This window comes from Phyllostomus discolor, chromosome 15 (genome assembly GCF_004126475.2).
Source record: "Phyllostomus discolor isolate MPI-MPIP mPhyDis1 chromosome 15, mPhyDis1.pri.v3, whole genome shotgun sequence".
In the NCBI taxonomy this organism is placed as follows: domain Eukaryota; kingdom Metazoa; phylum Chordata; class Mammalia; order Chiroptera; family Phyllostomidae; genus Phyllostomus; species Phyllostomus discolor.
The window spans coordinates 19,594,305-19,610,528 of NC_040917.2; positions in this window are offsets into that span (position 1 = coordinate 19,594,305).

A 16,224-nucleotide genomic window follows, 5' to 3' on the forward strand; every position below is an offset into this window, starting at 1 on the left:
TAAAGGTGGGTAGGAATTGACCAGGTGAGAAAGGAAGACGGTGCTTGAGTCGAGCTAGAATAGACTCCAGCCCGCTCAGACAGGCTGTGTGTGATGGGGTTTCTCGCTGACAGTCACGGAGGACGGCGCATGCGCTGCAGCACGAACACGTCTTCGATGGAGAGGTGATTTCCAGTGTGTTTGTGAGGTCGAACTCTGAATCTTTACAAAGCTAGTCAGGTAATGTTAGGTAGTGAATGCAATTAATTTAATGAAGTAGCGGGTAGATAAAGCTCAGACTATTGGAGTCTCCATTTAATATATGTATTTGTTTAGGAAAACACTTCTCTGAACCAGAATTGTTCTGGAGCCTATAGAAACACTGTGTGTGTGTGTGTGTGTGTGTGTGTGTGTGTGTGTGTTCCATGTCTAGTGCTAAAATAGGAAATGACTGGCCATCCCGGGGAAAGATAAAACGGAGGGAAAAAGCCCAGAAGAGAGAGGATGTAAGGGTCTAGATCATCCATTCTCAGTGGTGGTAGAAGTCGAGTTTGAGGCGAGAAGGAAAAATGGGAGATGTCAAGCCATGAATGGTTGGACAGTGTGAGACTTTCCAATAGTAAGAACTGAGACCCTCGAGTCAGTGGGGCCATGAACCCTCCTCTGAAGAGGAGGGCGTGCTGAGGCTCGTTTTTTCCTGAGTGAATGGAATTGGTCTAAATTATGTAGGTCAAGTATGCTTCCTTCTCTCTAGGCTAAGTCCTGTCGGCCCACAGCACGCGCGCTTCAGGGGCGAGTCGGGGATCCAGAAAGCGGGTGTGTGCCTAGCAGGCAGGCCTGCCTTGCTGACGGGCAGAGCCACCGTGGACGAGGGAGGAACAGGCTTGCCCGTCCTGTTTCTGCTCTCCCAGCTCAGAGTATTCCCCCTCGCCTGCCTTTCTCGTGTTTTCCTCTTTCCTTTGGCCACCCAGTGCCATTGCAAGAGAGAAGGAAAAGAAAGCCATTTTTATATCTTTAAAAATCGTTATTATTACAGGAGCAATGTTAGCACATCAGTATTTTCTGTCTTTTAATGATTTCAGAGAAGGGATAAAAACAGCAAACAACAAAGGCAATTTTTTTTTACACATAGAGTTGAAAGTTCTAAAGAAATTTGCATTTCCAATGCCAGGAAGTGTCAGGTCTTTTTTGGACTGCAATCCCCTGTGCCGAACCAGGGCAAGGAGGGTAATGTTTATAACATCTGAGTCTCTGAAGCAGCGAATGAAAGGTATCAGTGTTACTTAGCTGAGACGTGAATAAATATTCATAACAATGGCGCATGCATAGCTAATTGAATGACTTTCGTTAATATTAAACTAGATATTCATGGACATGTGCCTTTTTCTATAATGAAAAGAGTGCCTTGGGCTAGTTTTGTTTTTCTTGTCTAGAACAATTTATGTGCTTTCGCTGGAATGAATACAAACTCCTATTCTCATGACAAAAGAATTCACCATTAATTTGAGAAAAGAATTTCTTTATTCCCTTTGTAGTGCACTTTATGGGAAAAGCAAAACCTAAACCTCTCTTGAAACTTTTGTTCACCCATTATGTTTAATTTCAACAACACATTCGATGTATATAAATAGAGATTTCTAGGATTATTAGAACCAGATGTATTCTGATCAAGTCCACGAGAGATTTTCTGTCAATTAATTTAAAAAAGTAATAAAAACAAAGCAAAACAAAATAAAATCCCATGTAGCTGTTTATGTGAAGTTTAAACATAATATTTCCCTCCCTTCCTCATTTTCTGTTTCCATGCTTTTTCTCCCCTTCATTCCTCCCACATGAGAGCAGTGGACATTTGTATGTTATTGGCTGCTTAGCATTTATTCTTCTAGCAACACCCTGACTTCCTTTTGGAAAACGATCTCTTCTTTATTGTGACCTGTCCTGGTGTGCCCCCCCCCACGAAGAAGTCTGGGGATCTGTGCCCACCCCCTCCCTGGCACTGGCCCCGACATGGGGGCTGGTGGTGACCTGAGTTGGGAGAATCCGCTATTTCCTCAGAGACCTTTGAGTGGTACCCTTGGTCGGCAAGGCCGGGACGGGTTCTGGGGCTCTTCTGTCCAGCAGCCGAGGTCACAGGGTCCTGACCAGCCTTTCCTGGCTCGTGAGATGACTGCTCTGCTTCCTACTTCTGAGACCCCCAAGCGTCCTGGAATGCTGCCCCTTGAGCAGCTCTTTCTTCCACCTCCAGCCATGTGGGCGAGCTCCCCAAGACCCTTCCAACCAATTCCCTTTATCATAGGTAGCCAACCTAAGGCACACTGACACACACTCATGAGTCCCCACTCGCTCTCTTTCCTTTAAGTGATGGAGTTCACAGCTCAGCCACTGGGGATGTACAGTAGCCCCTGCTAGATCCCCCTCAGCCCAGACATGGATGCATTCCCTAGCCTTTGCCTGGCACGGCTGGGCAAACACTTTCTGTGCCCTGACTAATACACCAAACATGGTGGGGTATAAAATTTACAGCGTGACCCACAGGTTCCTCTGATTCGCAGTTGTGCTGTAGTGACGGCAACAGAACTGAACTTGAAGCGTTGAAGTAACTAGACGTAGCGTGCCAAAGCCTCAATGTCAGTTGTTTATTGTTTTCGGAATTAGAACACCGAGAGGTGGTTTGTGAGACCTGAAAACACACACAGGGGTTGGGTGCTATACAGCCTACCACGTGGGGCTTGCCCAGGTCGGTTTTCCTCCTTTAATTGCATGCAAAACTTAAATTCACGGTATCTCTGTCGATGCTCCTTTTCCTTTTTTTACCACCAAACCAACTGAGTCGAGGTAAGCTCCTCACTCAAAAGTAAGAAGCGAGGGCTGGCGCTGGCGGCACCTTGTGTCTTCGCTTGGGAGCCTGTCTCTCCTCAACAGCACAGTCACAGGGAACTGCAGTTCTGTCTGTAGGGTGAGTTGATGTGGCCTCGGAAAATACACTAAACCAATACAGACCTTGTTCAATCCAGTAGCTGAACAATAGTGACCACCCAAAAGCAGATTAAAAGGAAAAATAAGGTGCCTACCAGTCTCCTCTCTGGTGTTAGTATTACAATTAATTGTTATTGCATATCAAGTCATCCAAATGCTTGCTTTGAAGATACTTACTTCATTTCATCCTCACAGTACTCCAGGAGGTAGATTATGAATGGCGTTGAAGCACAGAGAGGTTAAGTGAGTTGACCAAGCTAGCACAGCAAGCTCCTAGAGACACATCTCATCAGTAGGAGCAGGGTGCTCTCTCACTGCTGGAGCTGCTTTCCCATTCACCCACAGATGAAACATGCGTGCCGGGGCTTGCCTCTCCCTCACATGACTGTCAGGCACCAGGGGAAGACCCAGCCCCCTTGCCCGTGCTCAGGACAAGTCACAGGTTGGCTTCATTCTCTAGAGTTCCCCTGAGGGACCGGGCGGAAGGAAGCCTAGGCTCTGAAGCCCTTTCCCTGCTTCCTTCCTTTTCCTGTCTTGTGTTTGGCTTCCTTACGGTCCCCCCTGGAATCATGCCCTAAGTAAGTCACATCCGTTAGCATCTTCATTGGAGGGTTTGCTTCTGGAAAACCCAATCTAAGACCTCAACCTTAGTCTCATATATTGTTGATGGAAGTATATGTGAATAAGTCTTCCTGGACAGCAGTTGGGCAATATGGACAAAGACAGTGAACACACTTTAAAAATGTGTGTTACTTCTCAATTATCCACCACATATAAATATTTATGCACAGTTAGGTTTAGCGCTGTATGGCTTATAGCAGCTGGGAAACAGAATGAAAACAATATGCAGTAATCTAAATACACAGTAATAGGGGATTTAGCGAGCCACAGTACATTAACATCATGGAATATTAGAGACTGAAAATCAAATTATTTAAGATACAAAAAATTGATAAAATAGCAATTCTTCCTATTCATTTACGCTGGTCTTCACTATCCAACTGGCCTACCTAAAAATCTTCTGTTAGGTAGAAATGAATTCATTTCTAAATCTGCTGGTGTTTTAGGAGGCACATTTAAATCATCTGGTAGTTACTGGGAACAGAACTGCACTATGAACGCCAAACTCTTGATTCATCATCCAGTTACTCTGTTTACTACTTATATGAAGCCTCAAGCAAATCACATTACTTCCATGACTATGAGAACATGTGTGTTTCTTCCATTCTGAGGGCTACAAACAACTAGGGTTAATCAACAAAGGGGATGAGCTGGCTTCGTTGCCGTTGGAGTCAGTAACCAAGATGCATGGGAGGTGTTAGCCCCAGCTACTGGTCTCCAGCGGCTTCGTCAGAGGAGCTGGGCAGAAGCACAGTGGCGGGGGCATCAGGTTGACTGTTGTGTGTAGGGACGTCTAAGTCCATTGAGGGTGTGGGTGAGGGGGGGACCGACTGGTGTCCCTCCATATGCTCTCTTACTTTCTTTGATAGTAGTAGAACTTCTGATTTGGACAGAAAAATAAGTAAAGATTACAGTTCTTAGCTTCCCTTGCAGTTAAGAGCAGCTGTGTGATTAAATTCTTCCAACAGCATGCACACCAATGTAATGTGCCATTTCTGGGTGGTGTCCTAAAGGGAAGAGATGCTCCCTCTCCTTTCGCATCTTCTGGTCATAGGAATGTGGACACAGTGGTGAGCCATTTTGAACTTGCAAAAGAAGGGAACGTCCTAGTCATAGGTTCATTTGTCAGTGTTCACTGAACATTGGCTCTTGTTATGATGCACAGATTCTGGCCCATAGCAGGTGCTCAACTAGTTTATTTTTGTATCAGTCAGCTCGAGCTGCCAAAACAGACCACAGCAGGCTCGAACAACAGAAATGTGCTTCCTCCCGGAGCTGGGGGCCAGAGGTCTGTGATCCAGGCATCAGCACACTTGGTTCCCGGTGAGAGAGCTCTCCTCCCGACCTGCCCCTTACGGGCTGTTCAACTTTGGATCAGTGGTCACCTGCTCACAGGGGCATCTCGGGTTTCCCACCAGTCAGACCCCCTCGCATTGCCTCACATATCCCTTCTTTGTAAAACTTAGGGCAATTGTCAGTTCACATATTTGCAGATGACAATGTGATGAACACCTAATGAGCTTCATTAGGACAGAAATAATATCTGATGGTGATGATGATGATTGCTATGAACCTACTTTTTATTTATTTTCCCCTAAATTTATATGTCAAAGCTCTAATCCCCAGTGTGATGGAATTTGGAGGTGGGGCCTCTGAGGGGTCACTGGGTTTAGAAGAGATTCTGAAGGTGGAGCCCCAGGATGGGATTAGTGCCCTTATAAGCAGAGGAAGAGGCCAGAGCCCTCTTTCTCTCCCTGTCACGTGAGGGAGGATGCAACAGGAAAGTGGCTGCCTACAAGCCAGGAAGAGAACCCTCACCAAGAAGTGCGTCTGTCTGCCCCCTAACCTTGGACTTCTCGGTCATGGGACCTGAGAAAAATAAATGTCTGCTATTTAATCTACTTAGTCCATGCTATTTTGTTATAGCAGCCCAATTTGACTAAAACTATTATTATTATTATTATTATTATTATTATTATTACTAATTTCTATTTCCTAGCCCTTAGCACTTAATTGGAGAAAAAAACTCGGCATTGGGGCAAGGAACTATGAAAATCTGACACAGGCCCAGTGCCTGAGCACATATGTCACATGAAAGCTATTACTTCAATTAATTAGGCTTTTTTAGTGTGTGACATTCTGTGGCACTTTTTGGGCTTGGCACCCAGACTGTAGCTGCCTCTCCTGCTGAGCCCGTTGCTCTGGGGTCTGCCGTGCACCTGAGCTGTCCCGGGCACTCCTCTGCACACGGAGCTCCGCCTTAGACAGCCTGTGTCTCAAGATGACCGGACGAATGGTAGTCACAGCCAATGAACTTGAACCTTACTGGCTTTCCACCACACAGGCTGCTTCTGGATGACAATGCTTCTTCCATGTCCACTTAAGGCTGAACTCGGGCCTGATTTCTATTGCCAGTCTCTTTTCTAGGGCTTGCTTAGCTGGACCGATTATGAATGTCCAGGCCTCTTGCGCCCAAGCTGCCAACCAGGCCAAGGAGTCTGCTGGGGAATGTGAGAAAAATGTCAACTGAGGCTGAGAAGGAGCTTGCCAAGTTCACGGCTCGCCCTGACATTTAGTGGAGACATTCTGTGCACTTAGCACGGTTCCCTGTCCCCCACTTAGTCACCACGGTGATGATGGATGCCTCCCTTGCTGGGTAGAGGTCACTGAACCACAGTGCACGCTCATGGCCCACGGGCGCTCAGGAGACAGACTTTCCCTGGAACATTCTAGAACCTAGAGGGTCGGTCTCTAGAACCTGAGGCCTTCTCGGGGTTCAGAGCTCTGAATTGTCCGCCACAACATTTTTGCGTGTTATCAATCTTCCTTTCAGAAAAATGCAGGGGCGTGTTTTGAGTCTGTCACGCGGGACCACACAGCGGTGGCCTGCACCGTGGCTCCATGCATCTGTTACCTCTGGGGAGAACAGCTGACATGCGCCATTAATCCCTGGTGGTCACGAGTCGTTCTGCCCTCCGGCATCTCAGTGGGGGTGCACTTGGCAGCAGCTTTCTCGTGACTTAGCCATGAGGCCGACGAGGTTTGACTCTGCCTCTTGCTTCTTCTCCCCAGTTTTATCTAAGACTCAGTTTGTTGTTTATGTATGAGAACTTTCTTCAGCTTCAACTACTTGAGTGCCAGTGCATGGTCATGCAGGTAATGTCTTGGCCTCCGTTAGAAGGTGAGCACGTAAGAGAAAGGCCAGGGTCTTACATGTGTTTAGCGTCCTAACAACACCTAGTGGAACATCTGAAAAATTGTGGGTGATTGACACCTGTGTAGAATTGCATAAAACTCTTTTAAATATTTTGAAATTAGAGGTCTGTATTTTCCTAGTGCATTATTTCTATTCCTGTAATAGGAAGTTAGATACCAGTTTTCATTGTTATCATAATATCATTTCCTAGATGCTGCACTGGTTATCACAGAAAGAAAATGTTATGATTGTGGTTTTGCTGCTATAGACACATAGTTCATCCCCATCCTATAGCTTTAAGTTCCTTTACATGCTTGATTATATTGTTCTTTGTGTTTTACAACCTTTTATTGACATGTTTTTCAAGTGTGTGTCAGTGTGTTACTAAATATAATTGCTGAATAAGCCCCTGAGCTTACTGCATTGACAGTGCCATACTTACATCATCTCACCTGTAGATCATGAACTATGTCTGCAACTCACAAGTTCTCTTTTGTGATGATACTTACAGTACCATTTCCACACTAAAAAAATAGAAATACAGTTCGAAATAAGGAACAGTGCCCTGGATCTATGTTGGCAGAAGTGCAACAGAACAAGAACATTAAATCAAAATAGAAATGGTCAGGTCATACTTAGGTGGTCGGGGGAGCTGTATGAGGTGGGGACTCGGAGCTCATGTGTCCCCAGGTGGGACATGGGGAGAGGAGCAGTGTGGGGGTTGCTTGCCAGCACAGACCACGGAGAAAGGAGGCACACGGCATGTCTCTAGGAGGCACTGCTAACATTGTGGACTATTGACTAGAACCTCTTCTGTGCCCCCCTCTACACGTAGGGTCTGCCCTTTGTCTGAAATAACTAAAGTTAAGGCCTCAAAGAAACAACGGAGAGTATCAAATCCAACCCCTTTATTTCTAGATGAGGAAACTAACCCAGAGAGGTGAAATGACTTATCCAAGGTTACGCAGGTAGCCGGTGACAGAGCAATGCACAGAATACATTGCTGCAATTCAAAGTTAAGATAATATCTATAAAGCACTTAGAAGAGCCCCCGACACATGAGGCACAGAGTGATCCTAACGGTGCCCCAGAAGGTAGGTCTGCATTCACAGCTCCAGAATGCGTGCATGTTATCATTTGGACAGAGGATCTCTGCGGATGTAATTAGGTTCAGGATCTCGAGATGAGGTTATCCTGGACTACCTGGATGGCAAGGGTCCTTGTAAGACATGGAAGAGGAGAAGACAGGGATGCAGAGGAGGAGGCTGCGTGACCGCAGAAGCAGAGGTGAGAGGGATCCAGCTAGAAGGAACGCAAACCAGCAGCAGAAGCTGGAGGAGCCGAAGAGCAGAGTTTCTCCTAGAGCCTCCAGAGGGAGGGTGGGGGGCCCTGTTGACACCGTGAGTTTGGACTGCTGGACTCCAGAACAACAGGAGGATACATTTCTATCTCTTTAGCTACCCAGTTCATGGGGACTTGATACAGCAGCCACCGGAAACTGATGCAGCAGGCATGAAAGAAGCAAATGTCATTCTGCAATATCGCTGCCCGTCTCTCCCCTCTGCATCAGGATGCTGACAGATCACCTGTCATTTTAAGTAAATGTCAGTTAGGCTACCAGGACCCCCCTTAGCACCAGGGACTCCCTCGGCATTGAATCTCAGGAACTTTTGTTAATCACATGATGCCTACTGACATCTTGGGGACGGGCAACCAAATATCACAAGTCCAGTTTCCAGGAAGACATTTTCGTAACAATTTATATCGTTTCTGTCTCTGCTCATGTTCAATAATTTTCCCCAGTTCACCCCACTCCCCAGTCATCATAACAGTCCACATCCCACAGTATGCTACCGATAACTCAGAGCACATATGGAAGAAGTGAACCTGCAGTTGTGATCCTAGATTCCAATTCAGAGAAGAGTGTGTGTCAAGACCCCATTTTTAGCCACTGCTTAGGAATGCTTGGCGCCGTGTGAAAACGTCCCAGCTCCCAAACACCGCAGAAGTCTCCAGGTAGAGCTGGGTACTGTCCACCTGGCAACACCAAGGAGCCTATGTGTCCTCTCCAGGGCCCAGCCTCCTCAATGGATAAGACAAACAGACAACTTCAGAGGGTCTGTGTGCCAAATAAGGGGAAAAGAAAAGGCACTACTCCCATTACAGAAGTTCTAAGTCAACAAGGACCATCTACTAAGCGTTTCCAATACCTCATAGTTACAGAGGACTGACAGCTGTCAGGGGGGTGGGGGGTGGGGAGCTGGCTGAAAAAGGGGAAGGGATTAGGCTAAGAAAGAACCCAAACAACTCAGACACACACAGCTGTGCAGTGATTATCAGCGGGGAAGGGGAAAGGGGGGAGGTAGGAGCGGGTCTGAGGGGATAAGTGGAGACGGAAGGAGACGTGACTCGGGATGGTGAACACACAGTACAACGTACAACTTACCAATGATGTGTTACAGCATTGTACAGGAACCCTATATAATTGTGTTAATCCATGGCACCCCAATACACTCAGTAAATAAAAATAGATCTGTAAGAACTAAACGAATGAGTGACTAAGTTAGTGAATGAATGAATCTAATGTTACTTCTTTTTTGATTGTACACAGACGTTTTGTTCCTTGCAGTGAGTATATCTTGAGGTGACCTCAGTGCAAAGATACTCTTGTCTGGGAGCCGGGCAGTGGCTCATATATAGAAGACTGTTTCCCCTAGCCTCGACATTTAAGGAATATTCTTCGATAATAGACTGGATGTTGGAAGAGCGCTTGGATCTTTTGGTCAGTCGGTCCAGGCACTTGCACCTCTCCCCGAATAAAAGCCGCCTCATCAGTTGGCACAGCTCATTCTTGGATTCCCCAGAAGACTGTCCCTCCCCGGGCTCACCACGCCGGGGGTGTTCATTAAATTAGGATTGTTCTTTGGCCCTGACAGACAAATGCGTTCCCCGGAGTGATGTCGCTTGCACATTAGAGTGTTATATGGCTTTGTTCTAAAAGATGTCAACTGTTTCTTGGTGTATTACCAAGAAAGCAACATTAATCCTTATGGTCTCAAGTAGAAATACTTTTTCAGTGAATATAACAGTGGGATTACATCATTCAGGATATAGATTTACACATCTCGCTGCCATTAATCTAGGTTTTTACAAATTTCTGTACTTTCACCAATGAGTAACAATACTTTTTCAGCGAATGTAACAGTGGGATTACATCATTCAGGGATATAGATTTACACATCTCACTGCCAAAAACCTAGGTTTTCACAATTTTTTATCCCTATACAATGGGTAACAAAATTCTCTAAGATTCACTGCTTCATTTATTCATTCAGATTTTTTAAAGTCAGTGTTGAGCACATATCTGTTCTGAGCACTTATTCTCCTTGCTTTAGTTCTGAGTTCAAGTTCCTTGATATGTTTCACAGCAATAACCCATTGGCTTTTCCCCTATGAGTAACTTTAGTTGACCACAATGCACCTTCCTGGTCTTACAAGGCTCTTTATTTCCCGTGGAACTCTTCGCATCATCAAACTTCTGGAAACTGCTTGTTGAATTCCTTTACAACGTTCTCCCAAACCAAAAAGAGGCATGTGCATTTTTCTCTCAGAGTGCCTCACTTCCGAATAATTTCCGGAGGGACCTCGGTAAACACTAGTAGGAGCTGGACTCCTCTTCCTCTTCTGGAAAAGAGGAAAACAAACACGAGTCCTTGACTGTCTGAGTTGATGTTACTTTCTGTCCTGTGCAGAGTTACTAATTTGTCAGATGTTCATATGCTGAGAAAAAGTAGTTGTCTAAATAAAGGATCTTTCTAGCTTCTTTCATTCCAATGTCACTAGGAGTAACACTGTTCCCTCCGATCAGGACTGGTGCTGCAAGGTGGAGAAAACTCCTGGCCTGAAGTCCATCAGGGGGTCAGCTCAAGGGCCAGAAAGGATTGTACGTGGGATGCCTTCTATGGCCTGAGTCTTGCTTAACCCTCAGGAGCAGAGAGCCACAGCTTTGCAGGTGCGAGGATTTGATTTTTATTTTTTTGAGTTATTAATTCTTGAAACCAAGACATATACATCATCTTAGAATACACGGGTTTCTTAGATTCTGAAAAATAGTTAAAGCAAGGAAAATTTACACCAGTATTGAGAAGAGGAAACAGCACAAGAACTGAGAACAGGATAAAAGAGGACAATTGATGAGGGCATTGAAATGTGTTTCTGTCCAATAGTCACAGTAAAAAAACACTCAAATCAGCTGGCCGGCTTGTTGTTGGAGGCTGACACCACACAGGAACGCGGGACCAGAGAGCCATCAGTCTCCGGCTTCCCTTCCTAAAGCAGAATACGCAGTTCAGCACTCGCACTGAGTGCTCCTTATCTCACTTACACCAGTCGATGTTTATTCATCTCATCGCAGCAGAGCTCGAAGTCTCGGAGAGCTGCTTGTGTGCAAACTTAAACTCATCCTACCTCCTGGATGACCTGTTTGTAAGCACCTGTGTCACCAGTGGGCACATGGATACTTTTGGGTTTCCTTGGCCTTCTTACTTGGACACTGACAAATTCAGCCCCAGTAAGGCCACGCGAGGGTTCCCACGACCGTGCTCTGTCTGTCCTTTACCCCCTGTATCAAACCAATGCTCGTGCTTGCTATCAAATCCCACCTCTTCCAAAAATATCTGGCGGCTCCCATGCACTGTGCCTCTCTCCTCCGAACGCTTAGTGCGCTTGCTGAAGGTCATACTCATCACTGTGCATTCATCACGTCTTAAACCGCAGGGTGTTTCTGGGCTGTTGCGTGTGCACGTGCCTTACCGCCTCCGTGACGCTGTGAACTGCTCATTAAGCCGAGTCTTACAGTTTGTGGTCTCCCCACCCTGCAGAGAGTTGGGCGCACACAGTGTCTTTGACTAATTAATTATTAATTTAAAATATATTTGACTGTTTAGTGATAAATAACTTATTAACGGTTGCTAATGATTATTTTTTCCTTTACAAATATTGATAAAGGATCTACTGTGTGCTTGGCGCCCAAGTTTATAACCAGGTGGACCCAATAACGCTGAGTTCATGGCGGGCTGCTCAGGACAGAGAGTTCTGTGGGCCCTGAGGTCAGAAGCTCAGGATCTGCTATGGCCACGAAGTAAATTAAGAGCCTGTGTTACAAATGCAGAGTGGGCTCTGCCACATACAGCATAGCCTGGGCCCAAGTTCAGCCAAAGGTGCTGAACTTGGACTTTCCCGTAGGGGCTTGCTTGCGATGCCACACTGCAGTCTTACCCATTGCAGAAAGCTGTAGCACCAGAGGGTTTGCTGCTGTGGTCTAAGCATCAGAGGAGCTCGTACCACGGAGTGGACCATGCAGAGCTGCCTCTTGCTCTGAGCTCTACTCAACACTGAAAATTTCTAGGTTATTTCCTGAATGGTCATCGCAGTATTCCCAAATGCAGTAAGACACAGCATCCCTGATTCAAAGGATCTAACAGATAGGGGGCATCTTTCTCAATGATAGAAGGAACATAGTACAGCCATTTTTTTCTGTAGCATCCCCAGAGGGGATGCCACAGAATGTCCAAGACCACTAAACTCCTAAATCTTCACCAACGTGGTAGGCCCACAGATTTTTATGGGTCTACCCACAGATTTTCTCCTACCCACTGGCATGCAAATGTCTTACCAAAGCCATGCCTCCCTTGCCTGCTCCCAAGCCTATTAGGATGATGTCATCAATAAATGGACTGGCATGATATTTTATGTAACGACAAGGTGATGGCGTTCCCCCTGGGTTATATTACATCAGAAAGCAGAGGGTTAATGTAGCTCAGGAACAAGATAACGAAGGTACACTCCAGTCTTTGCCGTGTGAACACAAACTGCTTTGACCCTCTGCATTACAGAGTTCAAGAAGCATTTGTGAAGTGGATCCCTGCTGCCAGGTGCAAGAGGCTGTGTCCATCATCTTCAGGGACGAGAGATGCCATCGCTGGACAGTGGTGCAGCCGAATCCACCGCCAGGGAGGTCGCAGAAACCCACCATCGTCTGCTAGGCTCCACTAGGTTTTGCTGAGACCAAACAGGTCAGTTACATGAGTCCACGAGAGATCACCAGGCCTGCATCTTTCTGGTTTTTAATGACATTACTAATCTCTGTCATCACTTCAGGAATGGGATTTGCTTTCTGATTTCAGTCTTGGCTTGGGTGAGGAGGTGGGAGGGGCAGGTTTAGGGACTTACTCATCCTGCAATACTTGGTTTTAAGGATTTACATATGAACTTGACGGGAACACAATTTATCCCAGTGTCCAAGGTTGTATTCTAAAAATCCCATTATTATGAAATAGTATGATAGAATATTCAATTTAAGAGAAAATTTTAAGCAAGTTTGTTTATTTTGAGATTAGGCTTCTCCTGTTTTATTCAAAACAAACCCATTCATAAATGGCCTAAATATAAGTACTTAATTGGGCTTGTGATACATATTTTTTAAAACGCCAGATGGTGTTTGCTACCTCGTTCTTTCTCACGATCCCTGCCTTCTCCGGGTGCAGACTTGTTAAAATGCAGTGAGTCTGGGTCAGTGTGTGCAAATGGTTTCTCTAACATCTGGGTGTTAGAAAATCATTACTGAGGGATCCTGCAAATGGCAGTCCCCAGGTGTTTCTGAAGATTCGATTCCCCTTGCCGTTTTCCCAGGAGAGCTAAGCATCACAGTTGGTGTTCGCACAGGCAGCGCATGGAGGAGAACCGAGTCACGTCCCTGACTTATAACTTCAATGAGCCCTTCCTTTCCTGATCTAACTCTTTCAGGAAAATATTTGAGGGCAGGGACTTAATAGGAGAGGACAGGAAAGCTGTCCCCAGCCTCCTCTCTGTTAGGGGTACACCTGCTGTCCACATCAGCACTTCTCGGCTAGAAGTGGTTCTGCCTCCGGGGGATATTTGGTAGTGTGCGGAGACATTTTTTATTGTGACAGCTTGAGGGTGCCAGTGGCATCCAGCAGATACACGGTACTGGATGCGGGTAAGTGGCCCGCAATGCACAGGACAGCCCCCTGCAGACCAAAGTGCCCCAATCCAAAATGTCGGCAGAGTCAAGGTTGAGAAGCCGACCGTGTTCTGTACAAATGCATCTGTATCCATGATACGCTGTACCCAGAGACTGGAGTGGGAGAGCTGGGGACACTTTACGGGGTTAGTTTACCTCTTTGATAATATCTATTGAAATCTTGAGACAAAACTCCTCAAGCAAAAAAGAGGAGGCAGTCTTACTTAGAATACTATATAGCTCATTAAGTTGGACCAGGACAGGGACCCGAGAGGCATGTAGGAAAGCCACTCAGTCATTGCAGTTGCAGTTTTGTCTTTCACGGAAAAACCACACATTCGAAGCCCTGCCATAGCGCTGCAGAACAGGCCACTTCTCTGGCTGGACTGCAGTTAGACTTTAAGGGATCCTGCCCCACATCTAGTTTCATGTTCTGTATCTGAATTTTGTGTCTTAAAAATCTTAATCTTCCAAAGAAACTGTGTTTTGAAGAAAATGTCACATTGTGCAACAGAGTAGTTAGGGCGACTGCAGCCTCCAGAGGAGCAGGTCCAGATGGAAAGTCCAGAAATTTTTCTTGGGACATTTTTTTTAATGAAATGAGGAAGTAATCTCGTCTCCCCTACTGTAAGAGATTTAGCTGCGTTTTTATGAGAATGAAAAGGTCAGTCCTTAGATGAAGCACATGACCTTGCAAAATTATAAAAATTTTTGTTAACAAGAAATGTGGTCTTTGGATCCTGCCTCGCGTGTCTTGCCTGACATCCCACAGGAGGAAACATCCCCTGGTCCGAGGGAGACGGGAAGCTTGGGTCTTCAGGTTTTCCAAGTAGGTCGGATCCCAAGGAAAACGAGCATTGCTTATTTTAAACACATTTGCAGGGAGATTTTAAGACAAGCTGTGCAGGTGATTCTTAAGACGTGACAATGTTGGGAAACCTCACTCCTGGGAGTAGGTCTGTCTGCAAACTACAGCCGGTGGGCCAGAACTATTCTGCCGCCTGTTTTTATAAATGAAGTTTTATTGAAACAGAGTCACATCCATTCATCTATCTATTGTCTGTCACTGCTTTCACAGTGTAACAGCAAAACTGAGTTTTGCATGTTTTGTATATAACCTGCAAAACCCGAAGTATTTCCTCTCTGGCCCTTTGGAGTAGTAGTTCGCTGCCCCCTGCCCCCGACAGGAATGAGGTGGAAGGTGGTCGCTATGGACAAAATGCACTGCTCTCTGCCTGAAAGCTCAATACAGTGCATACTGAAAGCAGACAAACAAACAAACGAAATAAAAGCAGAACCATTGCTTTAATTTCTAGGAGCCAAGCCATTGGAAGGAACTAATTTTCCACTTCAATTAATTGAGACTTACTGAATCCTGAAATACACTCGGAAATACTTGAAAATATGAAGACCTCTGACTTTTGGGAAGTTGGCCAAATATAACATACATAAGTCAGTTAAATCAAAACTATGGGCTCTACTGTATGCTGCCGACTAGGAAATGAACAGAAGGCAAGGGGAGAGAAAGGAGGGACTGAGGCTAAATACGAGGCTGAGCAGGGCATGGAACAAATGAGCAGTAGATATATTGGTTGGCTGCTTGAGCGACTCATTTGCTGACTGATACACATCAGGAGTCTGCATCTTGGAGAGCAACGGGAAATAGGATTGGGTACCGAATCCTATTGGATCCAATCTCTGTTGCTGCATAACCAGATACGCAGGATTTAGTGACTTGAAACAAGAAATGTTTATCTCACACATTTTCTGAAGCTATTGCATCTGGGAAGAATTTGGCCAAGTGCTCCCGGTTCAAGGTCTTTCGTGGGGTTCAAGGAAAGACATAGGTTGAGGCTGCAGTCAAATGAAAGCTTGGCTGGGACTAGAGGACCCGTTTCCAAGATGGCTCACTCACACGGCTGTGGGCTGGAAGCCCCAGTATCTGGCTGGATATCGGCAGGGGCCTTCCGTCCTCAACTCAGGGGCCTCCTCACCGGGCTGTGAACTGCCCTCCCTCTATGGCCACGGGCTCCCTGCACAGTGAGGGGTCCAAAGGATAACCAGAGCTCAGCGAGGAAGCGGCCATGCCTTTTACGACCTAAGGGAGCTAGGACATCACTTTTGCATATTCTGTTTGTCAGAAGTGAGCCAGTAAGGCCCACCCGTGTGCAGGAGGACGAGAATGAGGCTCCAACATTTAGAGGAGGGAACGTTGAAGAATTTGTGGACATATTGTAAAAGCACCGCAGACACTGACAGACGTGAGCCAAAGCAAGACTCTGGGACTCGAATGAAGAATTGATCTTCCTCTCGCCAGGCTCAGGAAGACATGTGGTTTGTCTGCAGCTCGAAACCCCCAAACCATCAACCATCGTTAATCAGCTGAATTATCCCACTGGTGGGTGGTTCA